This window comes from Trachemys scripta, chromosome 2, assembly GCF_013100865.1.
Source record: "Trachemys scripta elegans isolate TJP31775 chromosome 2, CAS_Tse_1.0, whole genome shotgun sequence".
Taxonomy (NCBI): Eukaryota; Metazoa; Chordata; order Testudines; family Emydidae; genus Trachemys; species Trachemys scripta.
In genome coordinates this window covers 164,301,871-164,321,953 of record NC_048299.1, presented here as the reverse complement: position 1 = coordinate 164,321,953, position 20,083 = coordinate 164,301,871, and the positions used below count along the sequence as shown (strand labels likewise).

Genomic DNA, 20,083 nt, shown 5'->3' with positions numbered 1-20,083 from the left:
TGTAACTACACGCCGCAGTGAAAGGCAGGCTGTATTCACACTCACTGTGGCTTGTAGCCACATGGCATTCAGAGTACACTTATAAAGTCTGTGGTGGATACCAAGCTGGGAGAGGTTGCCAGTACTTTGGGGGATAGGATTAAAATTCAAAATGATCTGGGCAAACTGGAGAAATGGTCTGAAATAAATAGGATGAAATTCAATAAGGACAAATGCAAAGTACTCCACTTGGGAAGCACACAAACAAAATGGGAAATGACCACCTAGGAAGGCGTACTGCGGAAAAGGATCTGGGGCTCATAGTAGATCAAAAGCTAAATATGAGTTAACAGTGTAACACTGTTGCAAAAAAAGCAAACATCATTCTGGGATGTATTAGCAGGAGTGTTGTAAGCAAGACATGAGAAGTCATTCTTCTGTTTTGTTCTGCGCTGATTAGGCCTCAGCTGGAGTATTGTGTCCAGTTCTGGGCGCCGCATTTCAGGATAGATGTGGACAAATTGGAGAAAGTCCAGAAAAGAGCAACAAAAATGATGAAAGGTCTAGAAAACCTAACCTATGAAGGAAGATTGAAAAAACTGTGTTTGTTTAGTCTGGAAAAGAGAAGACAGAGAGGGGACATGATACCAGTTTTCAAGTACATAAAAGGTTGTCACAAGAAGGCGGGAGAAAAAATATTCTACTTAACCTCTGAGGATAAGACAAGAAGCAATGGGCTTAAATTGCACCAAGGGTGGTTTAGGTTGGACATTAGGAAAAACTTCCTAACTCAGGGTGGTTAAGCACCGGAATAAATTGCCTAGGGAGGTTGTGGAATCTCCATCATTGGAGATATTTAAGAGCAAGTTAGACAAACACCCGTCAGGAATGGTCTTGATAAAACTTAGTCCTACCACGAGTGCAGGGGACTGGACTAGATGACCTCTCGAGGTCCCTTCCAGTCCTATGATTCTATGAGCCACAATGAACTTTTAGCTCAGATCCTATGGTCAGCTCAGTGGTGTTCCTCTGTTTGTACATCTCTCTGTAATGCAAGAACTATTGAACACTGCATCCAATCCATGACACGGTGTGTGCATTTAATTGTAAGCACGGACCACAATCACACTTTTTCTTTTGCTCTTATTACAATATCATTGGCTCATTCGGGCAACAGAAAAAAAACCCACCTCAAGTGAAAAACAAAGAAGCCCAAAGTGATTCAAGTGAAGCATTGCCGCCACATATATTGGTATATGTATTTGTGTGGCGGAGGCTGGAAGGGGCATAAATTAATACAGACACAAAGAAAGGGGGACACAATCAAAGAAGTTTGAGAACCACTAGTTGAATAAACATTTTCTCCTTCTTCTAGGGAGTATCCACTTCCGCAGCAGGGCACCACCTGCTGGCTGCAGCTTTCCCTGCACTGTTACGCAGTTGGGCTAGAGATGGCAGGAGGCAGTTGGTACCTTGCACTTCAGGAGGCCTTTTTAGAGCATGGGATTGGACCAAACTCACAAGGCCCCTCAATCTGCTTCCCCCCAGCCTCTCGCTTCTCAAGGGGCATCACTGAGAAGCAAACAATGGGGGCCAGGATGGCAAATGCCCCCAGATCCCTTGGGTTCCCCAGAGCCAATGTCTCGTCCCTCAGCTGCTCCCCCCAAACTCCATCTCGCAGCACATCGGGCAGGAGCTGACATAGCAGGTGGAATGGGCCCTGGTTGGGGGAGCTAGTCAGGCTTTTAGTAGGAGTTATGAAAATGAAGCTTTGAGAAAAAAAAAACAAATCCCACCCCCAACATTGAACCTGAACCTCTGATTATTCATCCTAATCCCCCCATAAATCTTCACCCCAAGTTCAGAAACCCCACATCTTCTCCTCCCCTCAAATAAAGAATCCCCTGAATATAATTTGGAGGAAGGGGAGAAGAAGAGGGAGGGGGCTGTTTTTAGTGTGTGCGTTTGTGTGTGTGTGCGTCCTTTGCTCAATTCTTTACCAAGCATCTTTCCTATTTCCCTGCCACTGGAGCGTTATCATTCATTGTTGATACTTGTCCAACTTGTTGTGCCAATCAAGTCTCATTGAGTCAAACTGGGTGGCTGAGGGTGACTGGAATGGCTGGTCTATCCAGGAACTTCATTCCAGAATAAGGTTGGGTGTGAATTTACAGTGAAACCTCTTTTCCAGAATAGTTTATAGTCAGAGATTCCAAAGCCAGAAGGAATCGACGTGATCATCTAGTCTGATGTCCTGTGTCGCACATGCCAGAGAACTGTCCCCAAATCATTCCCAGAACAGAGCTTTCAGAAAAACAGCCCATCTCCATATAAAAATTGTCAGTGATGGGGAATCTATCACAAGGCTTGGGAAATTGTTCCCAGGGTTAATTACCCTCACTGTAAAAGTTTATGCTCCATGTGTGAATGAGCCCTGACTACAGCTGGGAGAAACTTTACAAATTAAACTTTTTTTCCTGGCAAAAAATGTAGATTCAGCGACACTAGAATGCATCACGGATTTGTGTTGATGTTGCTGAATTGTTCACTTTGAGAGGAAAAAACTGAAAAAATTAGAACCGTTCATTTTGAACATTTTTGGAAATTAACTGGGTTATTTCTCGGTTTGAAACAAGGTTTGGTTCCAAGGCATCCTCTCACGTGAATTTAGTTCCATGATTCTACTTCTTTTAAAAATCAAAAATGTTTTGAAGCTGCTGAAATTGGAATGAAACTTTTCGATTTTGTGGAAACAAAACGTCTCGTTTGGCCCAAAACTTTCCCCCCTTTTTATTGGCCAAAATGTCCGGATCCGCTTGGAGCGGATACGAAATTTCCCTCACAACTTTTCTAAACTGCCAACGAACCCCAAAACCCACCCGGGTCCCGCCTTGGCCTGGATTCCCGGCCTCCCCAGACCAGAGCGGGGCAGGTCACCAACCCGTCATGGGCAAAGGCCCTTTTGCCAGGGGCAAGATTCCCCCTGGTGCAAGGCAGGGAGAATTGGACCCGGGACATGGGTCAGGGAGATGGGATGTCTCTGAACCGAACCCCGCAGTTCTGTACTGGGGGGGACTGAGCTGTGGGTAGCCCCGAGCTGTGGGTAGCCCCGATTCCCACAGTGGGCAGCCCTGATTCCCACAGTGGGCGCTGGTGGGAATCTCTGGCAGGGGAGATGGGCTCAGGGCAGAGGCTGGGGGGCCAGCTATGGGGGGGGCGGGCGATTTGTTTGTGGGCGGGGGGGGCGGCCAATGGGGAGGTGGCTGCTGTTCCCGGGGGGGCCAGGGGCGGCCAATGGGAGCGGAATCCCGCAGGCTCCATTCAGGAATCCCAAGTATTCAAGATGGACGGCAGAGGAAGGAGGGGGAGGGGCAATGGGGTGGGGGGGGCTTGGGGCGAAAGTTTCCCCTCGGCTGCTCGCTGGGGCGGGGAAGGAGCCCGGAGCCCGGGATGGAGAGAGCGAGGTACGGGCCGGTGCGGGGCGGGGGGACCCCCTGCCTTTGCCCCTGCAGCCCTGCAACTCTCCTCCTCGCTCCCTGCCCCTAACCTTGCTGCCCTCTCTTCCCTGCCCCCCTGCCCCCAGCTTCCTGCAGTCCTACCTCTCCCTCCCCCCGTATCCCTGCCCCTTCTTTCTCCCCCCCCCCCGTGCCTTCCTGACCTCATCCCTCCTTCTTTTCATTGGGGGGCGGGGGGATCGTGCAGGGGTTGCGGGTTCTGGTTTGCATGGGGACAGGATGGGGGTGTTGGAATTGGACCAGGGGCTCTTGATGTGTTGGGGGGGAGAGGGAGGAGCTCGCCATCCCGTCCCTTTGAGTGGGGGTGTGTGGGGGTGTGAGAGCACTGGGCAGGAGGGGGGTTGGGATCCCTCTGCCCTCTCTTGTGCCCCACAAAGTCTCCCTTCCCCACCTACCCCTGCCACTCAGCACTCTACCTCTACAGTTGCCCTTTCCCAACCCCCACCTCTATGCCTGTCACCCCACACTGCACCCTACTCCCCCATCGCTACATCTGCCCGTCCCATCCCCTCACCTCCACACCTGTCCCTCCTCCCCGGTCCCCCACAATCCCCCAGCCAGGTCCATTCAGTAACACTGTACTGGTGCTTCCTACTGCTGGCTGTGCCAAGCTTAGCTCCCTCCCCCTTCTCCCCCACAAGCCCACCCTAACTTCCCCACAGCCCAGCTGGCTGGCTGCCAAATGGGTGCGGGGGAAAGGGGGGCTATGGGGTGGCACAGCAGGGGAAATCAGAGCTGGGGTTCACTGCTGCAGGAGTCTTAGGCTTGTGAGATCTCGGACCTAAGCCCCACTGGCAGATAGGCCGTGTTGCCCTTCTCCGGCAGCATAAAGGGTCTTATGGTGGGGTAGAAACCGCCCCTGAGAATCCCCCCTGCCTGGGAGGTGTCCCTGGGTGGTGTGGAGCTGGCCCAAGGGCCCTTCTGCCAGCCCTTGGCATAGGGGATTGCTCTACCTGACATCAGGGACAGGCTGGCTTCTGCCCCATCTCAACCTGCCCCTGTCCCTAAAGCACCTGACTGGCTGGTTGACTCTGTGAGTGCTTCCTGGAGCTTCTACAGCTCCGTGGCCAGGACTCGTGCAGGGCTTGTAAACTCCCCAGGAGTGGAGAGAGACCTCTTCTAGCCTGCGAAGCCCCTGCAGAGCTTATTAACTCCTCTTCCCCCCTCGTCCCAGCAGCTCCCTCTGGGGGTTTGTAAACTGCCTGAGCAGGGCCAGGGCTGGGAGCTCACTGCAGGAGGGAATCCTTTGACCCAGCTGCCGTGCGCTCCCCGGCCTGAGTAGCTCATCGCTGCCTGTAGTCCCTGGAACGGGGCTGGCATTCTCCTAGCAGCCTTGACCATGATCAAATCCCCCATGGTGTGAGGCAGGGGGCGCTGTCCATTACTCTCTTCCCTTCCCTAGAGAGCCCCCTAGGGTGGGGGTCACGGTACAGGCCGTCTGTCAGTAGCAAACACCTGAGTCTTGTTACGAGAGAGCTGTATGGCTGTATATATGTACATAGTGAATAGGTAAATTGCCAGTAGGTGGCACTCAAACACATGTAGCATGGTTCCTGGGTTCTGTGGGACCAGTATGAACTGCCCTGTGCTACCAGTGGCTTCCTCTGTGCAGCTCCTAACGAATCTCCATTGCGTCCTGGTCACACGGCCACTGCTTCTTCCTTCGCTGCTGAGCTGGATCCGGCACCTAGAGCCTCTGCTCATTGCTCCGGCTGCTTCTCATCACCGGTGTCTGTAGTGTTCTGAGTGTCCGCAGAGCCAGCATCCTCCTCGGTTCCACCTAGGTGTATCTGCTCCTGGTGTAGGCGTCACCAAGGGGTCATGCTGTGTGACCTGATGGTCCCTTTCTCTTTGGGATCTCCCAATTTCACTGTAGTTGTGCACTAAAACAACAACTGTAATCTAATCTCATGCTTCAGGCCTTCAGCTGATCGCCTGTAGGGGTCAGGAGGGAATTTTCTCCCCAATGCACAATTGGCCTCATGTGTGATATCATAAGACAGCGCTCTTATAGGGAGCCCCATCCTATGCAGCTCTTTCATCTCTGTGGTTCCACTGCGTTTTGATGCATGGAAGTGGCTGGACGATTTTGCTTGACTGCTCATCTGGAATTGCTCTTGCCACCTGCTATAACTTTGGGTCATTTTCTCCGTTTGAGCTTGATTGATTTTGGAAACGGGTGATGTCTGGGGCACATTGACTTGATTTGCCTCTTCCTTCAGCACTCGTGCATTCTTGCAAATATCTCTGCTAAAGGCAGCTTCCCTTACCACGCCTGACAGGTACTCTTCACAATTTTCCAATCCCTTTCTGAAGTTGCGGTGCTGCCTTGCACAGCCCGCCAGTCTCTGTCAGTTTGATCCTGCTGTCCATCACTGTTGTATCTGGGCACCTGCCGCGTAAAATCAATAACAGTATCACAGCCCTTAATGATTTTCATGGAATTTCTGGGACCTTTCAGTGTCAAAACTTTGTTTGGGGCAGGGGGTTGGTTTTGATGGTTGGAGTTTGGGTTTTTTAAAAGATTTTTATTAATTTCCACTTTGGTTGGTTGGTAGGGATAGAAGGGGGTATCTGTGCTGTGAGTGTCATTCTTACAGTTCATAGCTTGCAGAGCCAGAAGGGACCATTGGGATTACCTAGTCTGATCTAGTATAACACAGGCCAGTGAACTTCCCTGAATTAATGCCTGTTTGAACTAGCGGTGATCTTTTAGGAAAACATCCCATCTTGATTGAAAAATTGCCAGGGATTGAGAATCCCCCATGACCCTTGGTAAATTGTTCCAATGATTAATTTCCCCTCGACTAAAAACGTACGCATTATTTCCAGTCGGAATTTGTTTGGCTTAAACTTCCGGCCGTTGGATCTTGGCTGAAAGCCGTTGTTGAAGAGGAAAGTTTGCGGCGTTTCCTAAAAGACAGAGCCTCTGGATTCGCCTGGTTTTTGGAAATTCTTGCCACCCCCAGAGAATGCTTTGGGCCTGGTTCTTAAGCATCGTGGCCTGGGTTGTGTGATCTGCCATGCCCCAGAGGAGCACTGCTGCACCAGTGGTTCATCGATCTAAATTCAGTCATGGCTGTAGCTGGGGCTTGATCCATTATTGCTTAGAAAACTAGGACCAATGGGTGTTGGAAGCTGCCCGGGACCCTGGATGAACTTGACCCTGCAGTACAGCTTCCAATGGTTCAGGGTTTGGCTTCTGCCTCATATTTATGAAAAGGCTCCCACCCCAACTCAATTGCTGGCATTTTCTTCTCAATCTGAGCCTAGCGCTGGTGTGTGCAGGTGAGCACTTTGAAAGCCCGTGCCACTGAGTGATCATCTAAGCAGAAGGACAGCTCTGAAACCAGAGTCACTTGTGAGATCAGAGGCTCTGTGTTAACCTCCAAATATTCCCATCTGGAACAACGGCTGTTTTCTGGTTTATTCGTTAAGATTTTCCCCTAGTGCCGGTCTCTACTGGCCTCAGACAGCATTCCAAGAGGAGATCTTATCTGTAAAAACAGGATGAATTTGGAGGGTTAAAGGAACATGCCTGTGAGGACTTCTTGGCTTAGTCTGCCCTATTCTGAGAACTCCTAAACCTCTGTACTTACACCAACCTCTACCCCAGCGACACAGAGCAACACTCTGCCAGGGTGTGTGGGGGTGGTTATTAATTATGATTATTACTCCTACAAGCTAAGACCAGATCCTGAGCAGGAATGCATTGAAGCCAACGAAGTGACAGTGATTCACAGCAGCCCAGAAATTGGGGGATTGAAAGAAAACCACCATGATGGTCTCCCAGGAGCCGGAGTTGCAGGCGCTGCTATGGGGACTTTGGCGTGTGTCTGTTGCGGCAGGACAGGGAGGGGAGTAAACCCAGGAGCTGATGACCCAATAGATCCTTTTCATCCCTGGCCTGTTTCTGTGACAAATCTGATTGTTAAACAAATGTGGTTGTCCTTTTCCCCCTCCCCCACATGCTGTGGTTTTTGGTTCTGTTTCCCAAATGCCACTTACTCCATAGCTGAGCACAAAGTCCAGCCCCACCAGCAGGTCACTGACCTCAGGGGCAGGAGGGCATCCCAATCACTGCAGAGCCTGGGAGCCAGCTTCCAGGAAGCCTCGGTCCCTGGAGGTGACTTGCAGCCGACCCCACCCCCCCACAGGTTTGCAGTGGTGCATGTGGGCCTGTGTTTGCTGAAGATTTTAAACAAATGCAGCAGGGGGGTTGAGGGCATGCAGAGGAAACTCACAGCAGAGGAAACTCACAGCCAGGCCATGAGGTCTGATCATGCGCCAGGAGAGGCGGAGAGGGTTGGCCCCCATCTGGTTTCTCTGAGTGCCCCCTCTCTGGTCCCAAGCCTCATGTCATTACCTCTCTGGGATGGAATCCAATGAGTCTCCCAGTCTTAGACCCGCCTCTGGGCTACAACTGCCCATGGATCAACCGTTCTTCCCCAGCAGGTCCGACTGGGTTCAGCACCCAGTTTCGTCTCCTCGGAAGGCTGTGCCCAGTGGTGTATAGGGACCAGGAAACCTTCTCCAACCAAAGGGTTGTTTACTTTTAACAGGAGGAGCAAAGCGGTTAGAGAAAAGGACACCGAGATTGCTTTAAGATCCTATCTCATGTAAGGGCTTCCCATCCCCTGAGAGTGGCCTGGGCAGGCCCAACCTCTTCAGACCCCCCTCCAGCCCCAGCAACTCGTTGGCGGCTCTGGGAGCTCAGTCCAGTCCCCAGTACGGCAGGGGTGCTCTGCGGGCTCCCGCAGCAGGCAGGATGCATCTGTCTCCCTTGGTGACTCTGCCTTTTATGCTTCTTTATCCTGTCCCACCCTTCCACTTCCAGCAGGGCAGGCTGGGCTCACTTGGCTCTGCCCACCAGAGGGCAGGCAGCGGCCGTCCCTTGCCATCAGTCTCCAAGGGAGGCCATGCTGTCTTGCTCCAGTGCGTAAATACCTTGGGAAATCTGAACCTCAGGAGACCAAAGATAGCCCTGGATTCTGCGTCCCGCGAATCCCATCGGTCTTGCCCTTTCGTCAGTTCCAGGGGATGCTGGTCAATTTCATTGTGGGAAACACCATATCCTGTGGCCTACTCAACCTATTCCAGGATGTGAAATCCCAGCCCATTGGACCTCTGGAGCAAGGGATGGTTCGATGGCTCTTAGCTTACCCGAAAGGTGCTTGTTAAGGTTTTGCAGTGACTTTCTCCCGTTTTCCCCTCCCAAATCCAGCAGTTCTGAATGGGAATGGTCAGAGGGAGGTGGCTGTTAGAAAATACCCAGGAGAGTGTCTCGGGGGAGGAAAGGATGGTTAAAGTACAGGCTGAGGCATGGGTTCTTGTCTTGCTCCAACTCCCAGTGTGACCTCAGGCAAGGCCTTTCTGTGCCTCAGTTTCCCCAGCTTTAAAACGATGCCCCCTCCATACAGGATTGTGAGTCTAAATTCAAGCACGTTAAGATCCTTGGCTGGAAGTTGCTATTAGTGGCAGTGCTGCCTCCAAAGGCCTGACTCCATGGGGTGGGAGTTGAAACCACCGGCATCTCATGGAAGAGGCGCTCGGTCAGTTGATATAAAATATCATTTTCTTTATTACCGGACCGAGGCAGGTACCTGTACTGCACTAGCCAACAAACAGGGCCCAGAAAGGGAGTCAGTTCCCCAGCTGATGTCAATCAGCAAGGCACTGTTTACTTCAACAGAGCTGTGCTAATTGACACCAGCTGGGGATCTGGCCCAGAAGAGGAATTCAGTGAAACCCGGTGTGTAGGTAGGACCTCACGGCTCCCTTTCCTTGAAACAGCAGATTTGTCAACAAATCTCACCTTTGGGAAGGAGCAAATTGGTGACTTGGATTTTTGTTGTTGTTGTTGTTGCTGATAAGGGCTCCCTCAACAATGGGTGAGACTTTTGAGGATGAGGGTGGATGGGAGGAATCAGGGCTGAAAGGGCCTGTCTACATGGGGAAAGGTACTGGCATTACTGTACTAGTATAATTACACCGCTGTAGATCATAGAGTCTAAGGCTGGAAGGATCTCTATGACCATCTACTCAGTCCTCTTCTACAGCACAGGCCACAGGACTTCTCTGAAATAATTCCTGTTTGAACTAGAGCTGGTCTTTTAGGAAAACATCCCGTCTTGATTAAAAAAATTGCCAGTAAGAGAGAATCCATCATGAGCCTTGGTAGATGGGTTCAATGGTTAATTATACTGGTATAACTCCCTATGGGGATGCTCTTAGGTCCCTTCCAAAGGGATATGAGCTAAACTGGAAAAAGGCCACTATTATGCCAAATGAGTGCGTCCACATGGGGGGCTATAGTGGGATAACTATAGTGGGATAATTATACAGGTGTCCCTAAACCTCTGACTGCCAGACGCTGGGAGTGGACGACAGGGGATGGATCACTCGAAATTGCCCTGTTCTGTTCATTCCCTCTGAAGCATCTGGCATTGGCCACTGTCAGAAGACCGGATACTGGGCTAGATGGACCACTGGTCTAACCCAGTATGGCTGTTCTTGTGTTCGTATAGGAACGCTGGTAAATTTCCCCATGTAGAAAACCCGTAAGTAGACCAGTAAGTCCCCTTGTTTATCCCTCTAGGTGAGGCAGGACTGTTTGCCGCTAGGGATGGATCTGGATGTTAATTACAGTTAGAAAATGGATAATCAGGTTCTGTCTCCAGGGGGAATGTTGACATTGCCCGTGCTTAGAACGGAAAGAGTCTGGCTGAAACGAATGTGGTTTAGAGTGTGTGTGTGTGTGCGCGCATGTGTGTGGAGGAGAGGGGTTGTTCTTTGCTCTTCTTTTTTTTTCAGATCCCTTTGTGATTTTTGAACACTCTTGTTTATCTGAGAGAAATTCCTTCTCTCCAAAACTCCTGGGTTTTGTTAAGCAGCAAATGAAAAGAACAATATCAAAACGGGTCCAAACAAATTGCTCAGAAGGTTCTTCAGAACCTGGCAGTGAAAATGATCGTAGAAAGTCAGGAAAAGAGAATGAGGGGAAATCCCTTGTTTTTAAACTATTAGAGAAACTGAAGTGGGTCAAAGATTAGGGAATTTGAAGCTTTACCCCCTCCCACACATCAAACAGATCCAAACAAATAAACCAAAATACTAAGAGTTGAACATAGCCAACTGCTATGCGATTAGGAGGCATTTTGTAGCTTGTGAATTTTAATATGTAGACAGATTTTTAGCATTTTGAATCTAAGCAAGATTCCATCATTGCCACAAAGCCTCGCTCCATTGTAATATATCCATTGTAATTCCACGTGGCTGGACTTTACAAAAACGAGACAAGCCATTTACAACGCACACTTCACTTCTCTACAGAGGAAAAAGGACAGTAAACTATCTAAACTCCTACATGCCACAGGGGGCTACAACAGTGGTACCCTCAACTTACCTAACAATATTGTTAATCTATCCATCCACACGCTTAGCTCGCAGTCTGTCCTATCTAGGGAACTCTCTTTCTGCCCCACCATCCCCACGAACATGATACAGTTCTGCGGTCATCTGGAAGCCTACTTTCGTCATCATACAAAAGCCAGTAGGAGAACACTTCCATCTTCCTGAATATTCTATAACAGATTTAAAAGTAGCTATACTTGAACAAAAAAACTTCGGAAACAGATTTCAAAGAGAAACAGCAGAACTAAAATTCATTTGCAAATTTAACACCATCAATTTGGGCTTGAATAGGGATGGGGAGTGGCTGGCTCATTACAAAAGCAGCTTTGCCTCTCCTGGAATAAATCTGTTAGTCTCTAAAGTGCCACAAGTACTCCCGTTCTTTCTCCTGGAATTGACACCTCCTCATCTATTATTGGGAGTGGACTACATCCACCCTGATTGAATTGGCCCCGTCAACACTGGTTCTCCACTTGTGAGGTAACTCCCTGCTCTCCATGTGTCAGTATATAATGCCTGCATCTGTAATTTTCACTCCATGCATCTGAAGAAGTGGGGTTTTTTTACCCACGGAAGCTTATGCCCAAATAAATCTGTTAGTCTTTAAGGGGCCACCGGACTCCTTGCTCCATTGTAATGTTCAGCATGCAGTGTCAGGGAAGGGGCACTAGAGGGAGTAGGAGGCAAGAAATACACAGGGCTGGTAATTGAGGGCTGCAGCTCCATAGATTTGCTGTAATAATGATGCTGATGTGCAGATATTCTTTGTTTCCAGTCTTGTTGAGGGCTGGGATGGATTTTCCCTCTCGGAGCAGCAAGCTCCTTGAAGAGGAGATGCTGCTCTGTTACCAATCTAAATACACTGATGTTTCTATTAGTGATCACCACTGAATAGCATCAATTTTGAGGATTCGATTATTTGGGGAGGAGGAATGGGACACGGGGCCTTTCCCCTCTAGGGGCAGCGCTTCCGCTCCAGCCCCAGAGAGGGGAATGGCTGGCTCATGGGTCGGGAATGGGATATGGATCCTTTCCTCTCTAGGGGGCGCTGGCTCTGATCCAGCCTTAGGGTGGGGGGACTGGCTGGCTCCGGGGAATAGGGAGTGGGATTCAGAGCTCAGCAGAGTGGTCTAGGACTGAACAGGCCCTGGGACCGAGCACCTCTTCCCTACAGGCTGGAGCATGCAGAGGGGTGTGGGTGTGTGTTGGGGGAGGGTTTCTGGCTGTGGGGCATACAGAGGGGTGGGGAAGGGGGATTTCCAGCTGTGGAGCACACAGGAGCGTGGGAGGGTTACTGGCTTTGGGGCACATGTGGGGGTTGGCTCTTGGGCACACAGAAGGGCCAGCGGGGGGATAGGAGGTTCCGGCTCTGGAGCACACAAAGGTGCTGGCAGGGAAAGGGGGTTCTGGCACTTGGGCACACAGAGGGGCCGATGGGGGTAGAGGGTTCCGGCTCTGGGGTACATGGGGGGTGTTTGGGGTTCTGGCTCTGGGGTACATGGGGGGTGTTTGGGGTTCCGGCTCTGGGGCACATGGGAGGTGTTTGGGGTTTCCAGCTCTGGGGTACATGGGGGGTGTTGGGGTTCCGGCTGTGGGGCACATGGGAGGTGTTTGGGGTTCTGGCTCTGGGGCACATGGGGGTGTTTGGGGGTTCCGGCGCTGGAGCACGTGGGAGGTGTTTGGGGGTTCCGGCTCTGGGGCACACAGAGGGGTTGGCCAGGCTGTGGGATTCTGGTGCTGGGGCCAATGACCCAGGCTTTCTTCTCTTTTCCAGCTCTGGTTCCTGAGGCCTCTCTCCCGAAAAGCCCCAGCAAAAGAACGTACGAAGAGCCATGAAAATGGAGACTTGCTCCTTCCTGCACCTGTGACCCCTCCATGGCCTGGAGCGCCTCAATACCCCATTCAGCCCCTGGGAGGGGCCCTACCTAGCCCAGGCCCCCTCAGCCCTGGGCCCCCCAGCCCTGCGGGGGTGGGTGGGAAGGGGCGATTTCCTAACTGCTGAGGAGGAGGTGAGAGGGGACAAGAGGTACGGCAGATCCCCACCACCACCACGCCGCCGTCCTGGGCTCTTTTCACATTGTGCTACTGTCTGAGCCCCTGCCAAGCAGTGCAATGTCAAAAGGGCATCGGGCAGGCGGTGCCAGCAGCGCCTGGCGCAGCGCCTCCACCACTCTGCCTCTGGGGGCCTGGGAGAAGGAGGGCAGAGCGAGGATCTGCAGGGGGACACAGACCACCCTTCCCAGAGTGGGGCAGAGGAGGGGATGAAGGGGGTGCTGTGCTCATGGCAGGGGGCTTTGATGCTGAGGAGGGGGGCTGTGCTTGGGGCAGGGGTGTCAGGAATTCAGCTGCCTAGCAACCTAATGAGCTTGTTTGGTTCAATAACCCCAAGTGACTGTGCTCCCTGATTGAACCGAAGGGCCATCAGGTCACCAATTAACCCCTGTAGCAACAGCAGCGCAGTGGCTGCTCAACGCATTCCATGCTCCCAGCTGCGCCAGACCCGCTTCCTGCTGGCCCTTGCCCCGCTCTTTGCAAGCTCCACTACCGCTCTTCCCTTTGGACTCCTGCCCCTTGCCTCTGACTAATGGCTTGTCCCCTGGCCACGACTCCAGTTCTGCCCTCTGATTCTGCTCCATCCCCTAGGCCAGACTCCTGCTCCGACCCCTTGGTCTCGCCACCTACACCTTGGCGTGTGGCAGTTTGAGCTGCCTGCTAGAAGGTAGCAGGGGTTTTGCTGCACAGCATGGCGCTTCCGTCCAGAATGGCCCCAGCTGGAGTTCACCCCACCTTTGCAGACATTGGAGTCCTGACCAGAGTGCGGCCCTCAGGGCCCAGGTACAAACCCAGGCAGCGTCTTCTGTCCCCACAACTCTTGCATCCATTTTCCGTGAGCCCGAGTTGCCCCTACCCAATAAGTTGGATGGGGATTGTGACAAATGTCATGGGTTCCTTAACCAATGTCGTCTCCAGTTCATGCTGTGGCCAGCTGGACCTCACAGCTCAGTTCCAAGTGGGATTAGTTCTCAGTCTGTTCCGAGGAGAGGCCCTGATGTGGGTGTCCCCTTTCCTGGAAGGGAACAGTCCTCTCCTTGAACACTGTGAGAGCCTTGTACGGGCAGGGGTGGGCGTCTCCGTGGACCTTAATGGAGAATGTACAGCAGAAGCTGCTCTCCACGACCTCTGGCAGGCGGTCAGGTCCGTTGCAGCAGAATTCCAGTGTCTGGCCACAGATACTCATTGGAATGAGGCTGTGCCGTGACACCACTTTAGGCAGGCACTCAACAATTCTGTCAAAGATGAATTAGCACAGGTGGAACCTCCGCCTAGTCTAGCAGCTTTAATTGATCTTTGCATCCAGATTGATGGTCGACCAATGGAGCAAGCTCAAGAAAAGCAACACGCCACCTGACCCCCGCTGACCAGACGCTGCCGTCTCCTGCAGTCCCAGTTGTCCTACCAGATTCTGAACCGATGCAAGTTGACCAAATCCTGACCCACCTTTCGTCAGGCATTGGAGTTCTGCTTGTATTGGGGGGGGTGATGGGTTGGACCCCTTCGGAAGCCACCTGATGTTCTGAGATATCACTAAGTCAGAGGGGGGCAAACTATGGCCCGCGGGCCACATCTGGCCCACAGGACCCTTCCCTCTGCGCCCCCAAGCTCCTACCAGGGAGCGTGGTCAGGACAGGCTTGTGGAGGAGCCAACCCAACTCCCCGGCAGCACGGTGAGTGGGGTGGAGTCTAACCCTTGGCCCCTCCCCTTCTGCTCCCCTTCCTTGCAGTCACAGTTCCCCCAGCACCTGGGCAGCGTGGCTGCAGCTCCGGCCGGGTGGCACAGCTATAGCACCACCAGACCTGGTGCTCCAGGGCAGCGCTGTCAGGGGGTGGGGAGCAGGGGGAGCTCTGTGGGGGGGAGTTTGCAGGGGGCAGTCAAGGGGCCTGGGCCCTGCTGCTGGGGACAGGGGCAGAGCAAGCCAGGGCCCCCCTCCGACCCCAGCAGCCAAGCCCAGACAGGGAGCGAGCCCTGCCCAACTGCCAGGGACAGCAGCCAAACGAGCAGGGGAAATGACTGAGCCCCCCTTTCCCCCACCCCACAGGCAATGTGGGGCGGGGAGAGCAGGGAGGGTTGGGTGGGGACCGGGGGGATTGGATAGGGGACGGGTGTCCTGGGGGGCAGAGAGCAGGGGTGTTTGGATAGGATTTGGGAGTCAAGGGGGGCGGTTCTGGATAGGGGGCCAGGCCTCACTGTTTGGGAAGGCATAGTCTCCCCCAGCCTTCCCTCCATACAGTTTCTATAGCTGATGTGGCCCTAGGGCCAGAAAGTTTGCCCACCCCTGCACTAAGTCTACCTGTTCTGATAGCATGGGGCCCCTTTCAATCATAGAATATCAGAGTTGGAAGGGACCTCAGGAGGTCATCTAGTCCAACCCCCTGCTCAAAGGGGGACTAATCCCCAGACAGATTTTTACCCCAGTTCCCTAAATGCCCCCCTTAAGGATTGAACTCACAACCCTGGGTTTAGCAAGCCAATGCTCAAACCACTGAGCTATCCCTCCCCCCTTTACCTTGTCTTGCTGAGCCAGGCTCTTAAAACCTCCTCTAACACACACACAGGCAGGGCCACACCCAGCTGCAGCTCAGCTCTGGGAAGACTCAGCTTCAGGGACTTGCTCCAGCACTCAGATGTCCACCTCCCATGGAGTGCAGACCCAAAGATATATTATGAAATTCACCCCCTCCCTCAATGTGGAGAGAGGTGTGCACACTTCTCCCCTCCCCGCCCCCCAGTTAGAAATGACAGAAACTGCATTTAATAATAAACCAAATTTTATTAACTATAAAAGGCAGATTTTAAGTGGTAAAAGGGGTAACAAACAGAACAAAGCAGATTACTAAGCAAATGAAACCAAACACACAAACTAAGCTAGTTTCACTAAAGGAATTGGTTACAAATACTATTTCTCACCCTAGATATTATTGCAGGCAGTTTGCAAAGTTTCTGTGGTTCAGAGTTCCAGTTATATTCCTTTTCAGGCTGGACCCCGTCTCAATCTGGACTCCCCCCTTGCCTTCCCTTTTGCAGTCTTTCTTCTTGGGCAGACAGGCCATGGAAAGGAGGAGTCCTGTTTGCCTTCCTCCCCACCCTTAAATAGGATTTACATAAGGTGGGAATCCTTTGTTTCCCAAACTTGACCCCCCCCCCTTCCCTTATAGTGGAAAGTTACCAGGAGTCCCAGGTAATGTTTTAGTATCAGGTGACAAGACCACCTGACTGTAGGATCACAGCGTCCATGAGTCAGTGGCAGTATGGAGCATCCGCAGGATGACGAAGCTTTTCACAGTCCATTGTCCTCGCTGATGGGCCATCTGCCCTGTCTGACTTTTCCATTGTTGTACCTGAAGTGTTAGCAGTGGGCGTCACCCACAGTTGAAATACAAGTATATAGTCGATATTCCAAACTTCAGATCCAGAAATGATACAGGCATACAAATTGGATAATTGCATTCAGCAAATCAGATATCTCACATGAGCCATCTTGCATAAATATATCTCAGTTATGTCGTATCATAAGCATATTTTCATAAAGAATATGGAATGACATGTAACAGGAGGTGCCTGAGCGCATTGCATCAGAGTGCCTAGCCAAGGTCCACCCACCCAGGGTCAGGAAATGCCAGAACTCAGCCCCAGTAGGGGAGCTAGGTTTGAGTCAGTGCTCCACTATTCCCCATGGTGAATCGTGCTGCTGCCTATCTGCCTGAATCTTGGCATTCCCTAACCAGCATGCCATCCTGCTGCACCTGCCTCTTCAACTTCAGCATGTGCCATGCCAGACATCCACCTACGAGCCTTGGTCAGCTTGGACACTTCTGGCAATTTTATGGACCAGAACTTTAAGGAGCCTCGAATTCGCATCCTCTGCAAGGTCTTCCCTGAGCTTGTTGAAGTTATAGATGGGTCATTCCTATCTTCAGGCCCCGTCATGCATCAAACAACCCACCTGGAGGGCATCAGCATTGGCAGTCACTGAGAGATCTTGCAGTTCAGGGTCATCTGTGCCTTGCATTCACCGGTCGTCCTTGGTGTCCCCTGGCTCATTGCCCATCAGCCCCAAATTAGCTGGGGCTTGCGATCTTACTTTTCTATTCCCCGCAGAGCCGATGAGCATGCTTTCCCAACTCTAGTGAATGGCTGGTCGCATTCTGTGGCATGCTCCAGCCCCCAAAGCATCCAAAGTTTCATTGGCAGTGCCCGGAATTCCTGCCGAGTACATAGAACACGCCACGGTATTTGACAAACAGAAGGCAGACACTCTACTTCCACAGCACAGTGATGACTGCACAATTGACCTTCAACCAGGAACAGGAGTTCCTTTTGGGTGCATTTACACCTGATCTGTACCCAAGCTGCAGGCCCTCCAGGAGTACCTTGAGGAAAATTTGCGGAAGAGGTTCATGGTCCCTTGACTTCCCGAGTGCCAGCACATGTCTTCTTCGTGGCCAAGAAGGATGGCTCCCTCCCTTATATTGATTATTGAACCTTTAACGAGATCACAGTCTGCGACTGATGCCCCTTTTCATGAAAGACTCCGGGTCAGGTCTTCACAAAGCTAGACTGGCGTGGAGCATACAACCTGTCAGAATCCAGCAAGGGAATGTGTGATGCTGACGGACCAGGGGCCAAGGCCCTTAGATCTCAACTGACCACTAGCAACTATGTAGCTGGAACCAGCCTGGCTCACCCATGTACTAATATTGTTAAAGTAGGTATTAGAGTTTTAAAAATGTGTTGTTGCATGCGCTAATCTAATCTAATATCTGTATCCTATGTTACAAGGTAACAAATACAACAAGGAGTCTGGTGGCACCTTAAAGACTAACAGATTTATTTGGGCATAAGCTTTCGTGGGTAAAAAAACAAGAAGTGAGGTTTTTTACTCACAAAAGCTTATGCCCAAATAAATCTGTTAGTCTTTAAGATGCCACCAGACTCCTTGTTTTGTGGATACAGACTAACACTGCTACCCCCTGATACTTGACACCATATAAGGTAACAAATGTTTGCTCTGTAACTTTAACTCACCAGACAGAGAAGCATTACCAAGTGTGAAATACTAGCTTGCCACAGGAGGTGTTCTCTTTTGCCCAACAAAAGAAGTCCCATCAACACCAGATGAACCGTTGCGGAACATCAGAGGATAAAAGACTTTGTTGATTGCCCCCCTTACCCCTCCCACTTGAAGAAGAGGCAGGCAGCTGAATTTGCAACTCAGCAGAAAGGGGAAAGGAATAAAAAGCCCTAACAAGGAGGAACTGTATCCTTTCTGCTTGGAGTCTGAGGAGCGGGACTTACTAAGCATAAGCAAAAGATCCCCAGTGGTTGGCCTGGATTAGCCCTAAAGGCACAGAGCTTGCTTATTGTAGAAGCTTCTATTACCTTTTGAAACTTCAAACGGGAACACATTTGTGTGTACATTTACCTGCTTTAACCTTCTAAATAACTCTATTTCCTTTGCCTAGTTAATAAATCTTTAGATATTTTATTTTAGGATTGGTAAGACCCTTCGTTTTCAGTTTAAACTGATTTTTATTAAAAAATTCTCAGGTTTTAAAAATAGGATTATTCAGTTTTTTCTGATTTTTCACTCTACTTTTGTATCATTCAAATATATAAAAAATAACTAGTTTCATTAGCAAAATACAATATCTGGCATGAGTTATATGTATTACGCTAATACATTAGTCTGTGTGTATATGCAAGGCTGCCTGTTGAAGTAAGGCTATGTATTGGTCTAGAAGATACAATAAACAAAGAGGCACACACGCAAGCTCTGAAGTGCGTTTGCATCTTAATGTACTGATGAATCTCACGCACACCTCGTACACGTGTCAAGGTCTTAGATAACTGTTTAAAGATCTGCCACACTAAAATGGGAAGAAAACAAAAATCTATCAGAATACATTTCAGAACACAAGGAAGTATTCGAAAGTTTTAAAAAAAGAAACAGGAGAAAAGGATGAAGTTGACTGTATGTGCTGCCAGTTGTGTGGCCCAATAAACGGTAATATTTAAAGACTAATAGTTCTAAATCTACAGCAGTAAACTTTATTCAAATAAAAAGTTTTATTTGGGGATTAGAGATATACGCCTCTACCTCAATATAATGCGACCCGATATAACACGAATTTGGATACAACGCGGTAAAGCAGCACTCCGGGGGGGTGGGGCTGTGCACTCCGGTGGATCAAAGCAAGTTCGATATAATGCGGTTTCACCTATAATGTGGTAAGATTTTTTGGCTCCAGAGGACAGCGTTATATTGAATTAGAGGTGTATTGTTTTCTTAAACTCAGAGGTGGCCTTGTGTTTTGAATTCTATTTTAGTTCTGCAGAAAACCACACTGCTGAATGGACTTCAAAGCATTAATCCACGGAATACTTTCCCCCCCTGTCTTTCTGTCCACCAAAATAAACCCTGATATTTACCCAGAAATATTAATATTTTTTTGCACTGATTTTCACCTGTTTTTGTTGTTGTGGTAATAAACATTGATAAATCCTCAGGAAAAAATAACTAAAATAAAAACTGAAAAGGAAGGGCCCCAAGGATTGGCTACAAGCATTGTCTTTGGTGTGAGATCTAAAGGGCTGTTGAGCTGGGGTAAGTGACTGTTCTTTGGGACTGGGAGTAACCTGAACACGGTTGTGATTTTGTGTGTAAAGGACCATCTATCACAAAGGCAATCTTACCTAGGGGGCAAGATAGAGCAGGATACCTACGTTAATGCCGTTATAGTGCCTGAGACATTCACACTTGATACTTGGTTGGTAAAATCTAAGCCTAGAACTCCCAGCCAGTTTGGGGTTTGTGCTCTGCCTCTTAACAGGCTGCCTTTAGGTTGGTACTCATGTTGCTCAGACACTGCTAGACGACAGGATGAATGGCATTTTGAGTCAGGTATGGCCATTTTGACTATTTGGTCATGTCATTTGGTCCCACTACCGTCCAGCTTTTCAGGAATGATGTTTTCAGAGACAGCCTCAACCAACTCATGATCATCCACTTAGATGATAGTCTCACTTTTTCAGAGCATCAAGAATTCCATGACCACCCAGTGCACACTGTTTTTGAGTGGCTTTGCCCAAGTCAACTTTACGCGAAACATGAAAAATG

At 50.3% G+C, this 20,083-nt stretch overlaps 1 long non-coding RNA gene across 1 annotated transcript; it reads left to right on the top strand.

Moving 5' to 3' along the window:
• Window positions 1–15,610: 15,610 nt before the first annotated feature.
• On the top strand, window positions 15,611–18,744 carry LOC117873133. The gene is made up of 2 exons (XR_004644644.1): window positions 15,611–17,671; window positions 17,995–18,744. It is a non-coding gene; the product is annotated as an uncharacterized LOC117873133 (long non-coding RNA).
• The last annotated feature ends 1,339 nt before the right edge of the window (window positions 18,745–20,083 follow it).